The sequence below is a fragment of the Sinocyclocheilus rhinocerous genome, unplaced genomic scaffold, assembly GCF_001515625.1.
Source record: "Sinocyclocheilus rhinocerous isolate Xijiao unplaced genomic scaffold, SAMN03320098_v1.1 scaffold752, whole genome shotgun sequence".
Taxonomy (NCBI): domain Eukaryota; kingdom Metazoa; phylum Chordata; class Actinopteri; order Cypriniformes; family Cyprinidae; genus Sinocyclocheilus; species Sinocyclocheilus rhinocerous.
In genome coordinates, this window is record NW_015639777.1 from 18,520 (window position 1) to 25,098 (window position 6,579).

Here is a 6,579-nt window from a genome sequence, read left to right on the forward strand (position 1 = left end):
AAAACAAATGCTGTACACAGCCTTGCAGAGGGCATACATTCAACAAATGGTTTGATCCCAATAAACATTTCGCTGCATGAAACATACAGCTGTAAACACACTGAATACATTGCTACACATACAGAGTAGTATGTGTAATTAACTCAAAATAACAATATAGGTTGTCTTAGTTCACAACTATATTGGTCAAGTTTTGGGTTAATGAGGTGATGCTGCTTGTCCTTGAACACACCAAGTAAATCCTTCCTCACCCTGAGACACCATATCACACACCATTCTCATCCATTTATCATGCTCTGAAAATACACAAAACAAAATGAAATCACTCATTAAACTGATCTTATTCTTGGTTGAAATGCATTTTTGAATATTTTCAATTTAGTTTTTTTTTTTATACTTACATATTGGTTTTCTGGCCGGATGTCTGACACCGTTTTTCCATGGTCAGTGCGTCAATGTCTGGCTTTAGGTCTTGTGCTGTAGCAATCCGTAAAACAGCATGGAGGTTCTCATCGGTGATGAGTGATCTGTGCTTGGTCTTGCTTTGATTCATAATTGAAAACATCTGTTCACACAGATAGGTGCTCCCAAACATGGACAGAACACGAGCAACATGAAGTCGGAGCTGTGGCATCAAAGCAGGGGGCAGTAGACGGTAAAAATCCTCGATTGCAGCATCCTGGAACTTTGCTCTCAGTCCACTATTTCTTTGAAGCTCTATTAACTCTGAAGAGTTAATCTGAAGGTGATGGGGCTCACTGTCGACATCGGCGGTCAAAGGATTGGCAAAGAAGGCAAAGGCTGAGTGCTGTGTTCTGAAGTCAGAGAAGCGCTGATCAAACTCATTAATTAACCGGCTTATTTTGGCAGCCAGCCGAGCGCATGAAAAAGCACCGGGAACTGAGGCTGAGATGCTCTGACAAACAGGAAAGTGGGTAAGATTGCCCTGTTCTAGATGGGACTTCCAAAGGTGAAGTTTACGCTGGAAAGCTACGATCAGGTCGGACATCTGCGTGATGATTTGTTTGTGTCCCTGCAGCCTCTGATTCAGTTGGGCAAGATGCTCAGTTATGTCACACAACATAGCAAAATCGCACAGCCAGTTTGGATCTGACAGTTTTGGCAAGGGTTTTCCTTTACTTTGCATGAAAAAAAGCAATGTCTTTCCTAAGCTCAAAAAAGCGTTGGAGGACTGCACTTCTGCTCAGTCACCTTACTTCTGTTTTCCTTTACTTTGCATGAAAAAAAGCAATATCTTTCCTAAGCTCAAAAAAGCATTGGAGGACTGCACTTCTGCTCAGTCACCTTACTTCTGTATGGTACGGCACGTCTCCATGCTTCGAGCCCACTTCCTGCAAAAACACCTGGAACTGGCGATGATTCAGTCCACGCACCCGAATGAAGTTCACTGTTTTCGTGACCGTGGTCATTATATCATCCATTTCCAGAACCTTTCCACACAGAGCTTCTTGATGGATAATGCAATGATACGGTATTAGAGGTGTGTGGCAGTTTCTTTTTTTCATTTTATCCTTCATTAGTCCAACCAAGCCTGTTTTTTCTCTCCACACATTGAAGGTGCACCATTGGTAGTTAGCCCCACCAACTTTTCCCAGGGTAATTTATTTTTACTTACGGACTTCTCCACCACATCGAAAATGTCCTTCCCCGTTGTCGTCCCATGCATGGCAGCTACATCCAAGAGCTCCTCAGTGACAGATAAGTCTGGCTTCACGCCTCTTATGAAAACGGATAGCTGCGCTGTATCCGTGTTGTCTGTGCTTTCATCAACAGCTAATGAAAAAGCCAGATAACTGTGGGTCTCTTTGGTCAGCCGTGTTGTTAGATTTCCTGCTAGTTCCTTAACTCGGTCTGTTTAAAAGTCTGTATCTGGTCGGGGCACACCTGCTGACACACCTTCAGCATGCACTGCTTCAAAAATGCCCCCTCTGAAAAACACTTCGAAGCTCGGGTGATTTCTTCCGCCACAGTAAGGCTAGCTTTCACTGCTGCATCACTTTGGGCTGTTGCTTTTGTGAACATACCCTGCTGTGATTGAAGTTTGCCTTTTAGTTCTTGTACAATAGTTTTTTTTCTTGGAGGCTAAATTTGGCATACTTAGCTCCGTGTCTGGTGTCAAAATGCCGACGTATATTGTACTCCTTCACCACTGAAACTGTCTCACAGCACAAAAGACATATCGGTTTTTCTCTTTGAAGCACAAACATGTATTCACTTTCCCATCTTTCATTAAATTGCCTTCCTTCTGCGTCAATTTTTCTCTTCTTGGACATTTTGTTGTTAATATTTGTAGATGTTTCTAAATACCGCTTAGTTAAACGCAAATGTGGAAACGGGTTGCGGGTCGCAATATCGACATGCAGTGTGGGAGATGTAGTTTATGGTCAATTTACGATATAAAGCAGCATAGACTTTTATTGATTGCTCTCACGGGCCACATAAAATGATGTGGCGGGCCGGAATAGGCCCACGGGCCTTGAGTTTGACACATGTGATATAGAGACTGTTCCCCGAACTAGCAAATACAAAAAATGTCCAAAACAATTTAAGGGTAACAATTTAATTGATGTTCAATTTGATGTTTGGTGACTGCTACAAGCTCTACTACAACGGCGAACGATCCACCCAGAATGGCATGGGAATCGCGGTCAGTGAAAAGCTGCGGGATAGCGTCGTCGAAGTCAGCTGGGTGTCCGACCGGCTTATGTCCATCAAGATCGCCTCCGGATCGACGTCGATGCAAGTTGTCTCGTGCTATGCCCCGCAAACTGGGTGCGCGACCGACGTTAAGGATGCATTCTGGGAGAGCCTGTAAGCCCATCTTCGATCAATCGACCCGGAAGAACGCCTGGTGCTCGGTGGAGACCTGAATGGACACGTCGGGTCGGAACGAGATGGATACGAGCGAGTACACGGCGGGCAAGGGTATGGCGGGCAACGACGACTGCGCCGAGGCCCACGATCTTGCTGTGGCCAACACCTTCTTCACGAAGAGACCGGCGCATCTAATCACCTACAGCAGCGGTGGAAGAACGACCCAGATCGATTATTGGATGCTCAGACGGCGCGACCTGAAACTGGCAACCAACGCTAAGGTGACCCCGTCGGATAACATTGGCCCACAACACCGGCTCCTTGTTATGGACATCCAATTGGACCTCGGACAGCATCGGCGAGCGCGGACGACCGGGACAGAGCGGTTCAAGTGGTGGAAGCTCCCTGAGAACAAGGATCAACTAAGGGGCGCCCTCAGACTCAACGATGTGGACCTTGACCAGCTGGTGGACGCCATCTGGAGCAACGTGGTAGGCCGAATCCGCGGCGAGTTGCGCCCTTGGAAAGACGAAGCCGGGAAAGCAGATGATCGGCAAGCAAATTTGGTGGTGGAACGACAAAGTGTAAAAGGCGGTCAAGGAGAAGAAAGCGGCGTTCAAAGCGTGGCACCAATCCTGCTGCCAACTGGACTACGAACAATACAAAGTGCTCAAATCGGTGACGAAGAGAGCAGTCGCAGTGGCGAAAGCCGCATTCCATGACCGGTTAAATAAAGAGCTGGACGCCCGAGGGAGCAAACTCACCGTCCTTCCCCATCACCGTCGGAGTTCATCAAGGATCAGCCCTCTCGCCGCTCCTATTCATCCTATGCATGGACACGGTGACGGCTGACATCCAAACCGCCCACCCATGGTCGCTTCTCTTTGCTGACGACATATTCTTGGCAAGCGAAGACCGTCAACAGCTGCAAGACCAAACGCAGCAATGGAAGACCCGACTGGACAAGTACGGAATGCGGCTAAACATCAAGAAGACTGAGTATATGGAATGCGGGCCTCAGACGAACGGAGCCATCAGCATTGACGGCAAAGATCTGAAGAAGGCGACCAATTTCAAGTATCTCGGATCTGTCATCAGCAGCGATGGCGACACCCTCCCGGATGCCCGAACCGAGTCAATGCTGCCTGGATGAAATGGCGTTAAGTCACCGGCATCCTGTGCGATCGACGAATGCCCATTCGAATGACTGCCATAGCAGAAAGCAAAGATTTACAAGACCGTGGTACGTCCCATAGCCCTCTATGGATCGGAGTGTTGGCCGGCAACATCCAAGCACGAGCAGGCCCTTCACGCAATGGAAATGCGAATGCTGCGATAGTGTCTTGGTCTGACCCGATTGGACCACGTGACAAATGAAGACATCAGAAAGTGGATGGGCATCGCCCCAATCGTGGAGAAGAGGCGAGAAGGACGACTCTGGTGGTATGGCCACGTCGTAAGAAGCGACAAAGGATCGGTGGCGAGAAGAGCACTCCGACTAAGCCCCCACGGCAAGCGACCACGTGGAAGGCCCAAGAAGCGATGGCTCGACCGTTTGAAGACGATATGTGGCACGCCAACATCGCCCCGGAGGATGCTCTGTCATCCCATGCACCTGTGTTTCCCCAATCATCCCCTGTATTTAAGTCTCAGTCTGTGCAGTCTGTCTCTGTCAGGTCTACTTGTTTCTACGTGTGTTTGCCCAGCTCCTATTATGGATTATCCCGTGTTTTCGTCATTAAAGACTGTGAATGCTACTCCGTGTCTCCTACGTTCTTCCCGCAGCAGCGTAACGTGACAGATAGATCCCCTGTGCCGTTTGTACTGTATACAGGCCACCAGGGCAACATACAGACTTTATGAAATAATTTGCTGATTTTCTATCTGAGCTAGTGCTGGCTGCAGATAAAGTCTTAATTGTTGGTGATTTTAACTCTTTCCCCGCCAGCATTTTTGAAAAAAGTTGCCAGCCACCGCCAGCAATTTTCATGATTTTCACTAAAATTTGATGGCCTCCAGTATATTTTGCTGTATGAATATTTGAATATGCAATACACCAAAATAAAGATCAGAATCTCTACTTCTGAACAGTTTTACTCTAGCTTAAAGCATTCTTTTTTTTATCAACACTTGAATATAGGTAGGTTTCATAAAAAATTCATTATTTTGAGCAAAAAGGTGAGAAAATCACTGTTTGACAGAAACCTGCCTAAAACCAGATGATTACATTACTTTAAATGAGTCTACCCCCCCAAGATTACATTTATAATCATGAGCTGCGATCAAAAGGTAAAGGGGGAGGTGTTGCTACAATTTATATTAATATTTTCAGTATTTCTCAGAGGTCTGATTTAAAGTATAATTCGTTTAAAGTAATGGTGCTTCATATAACATTATCTAGTGTAATAAGTGTTAATGATAAATTCCTTTTGACGTTTGTACTGGCTACTGTATACAGGCCACCAGGGCACCATACAGACTTTATCAAAGAATTTGCTGATTTTCTATCCGAGTTAGTGCTGGCTGCAGATAAAGTCTTAATTGTTGGTGATTTTAATATACATGTTGATAATGAAAAAGATGTATTGGGATCAGCATTTATAGACATTCTGAACTCCATTGGGGTTAGACAACACATGTCAGGGCCAACTCATTGTCGTAATCATACTTTAGATTTAATACTGTCACATGGAATTGATATTAATGGCATTGAAATTCTGCAGCCGAGTGATGATATCTCGGATTATTATCTAGTCTTGTGTATACTCCATATAACTAAAGCTGCAAAACTCCCTGTTACAAATATGATAGAACCATCACTTCTACCACAAAAGACTGCTTTGTAAATAATCTTCCCGATTTGTCTCAATTTCTCAGCATATCCAATAGCTCAGAAAAACTTTATGGTGTAACAGAAACTATTGACTTTTCTAGCACTTTAGATACGGTTGCTCCTTTACGCTTAAAGAAGATTAAGGAAAACAGTCCGACACCATGGTATAACGAGCACACTCGCACCTTAAAGAGAGCAGCCTGGAAAATGGAGCGCAGCTGGAAGAAAACAAAACTAGAGGTATTTCGTATTGCATGGCGGGAAAGTACTTCTACTTATAGAAAAGCTCTAAAAACGGCTATATATGCTTACTTTTCGTTTCTCTTAGAAGAAAACAAACACAACCCCAGACATTTATTCAATACAGTGGCTAAACTAACGAAAAATAAAAGCATCAACAGACACAGACCTTTCCCAACAGCACAGCAGTAATGATTTTATTAACTTATTTACTTCCAAGATCAATACTATTAGAGATAAAATTATAACCATGCAGCCGTCAGCTACAGTATCGCATCAGATAGTGCACTATAGATCCCCTGAGGTACAATTCCACTCATTCTCTGCTATAGGACAGGAAGAATTGTATAAACTTGTCAAATCATCAAAATTATTTGAATATTATTAATCAGCCGTCAGCTACAGTATCGCATCAGATAGTGCACTATAGATCCCCTGAGGTACAATTCCACTCATTCTCTGCTATAGGACAGGAAGAATTGTATAAACTTGTCAAATCATCAAAATTATTTGAATATTATTAATTCATCTGTCTTTAGTATATGCCCCTAAAACCTTCAAATTGGCTGTTATTAAGCCTCTCATTAAAAAACACAACTTGATCCTAGAGAATTAGTTAATTACAAAAATACTAGAAAAGGCAGTATCCTCTCAGCTATGTTCCTTCTTAG

General features: G+C 44.3%; 1 pseudogene; it reads right to left on the bottom strand.

Annotated features, from left to right (window-relative positions):
* Nucleotides 1-397: 397 nt before the first annotated feature.
* LOC107751898 (general transcription factor II-I repeat domain-containing protein 2-like) lies at nt 398-2,294 on the bottom strand (annotated as a pseudogene).
* Between the last annotated feature and the right edge of the window lie 4,285 nt (nt 2,295-6,579).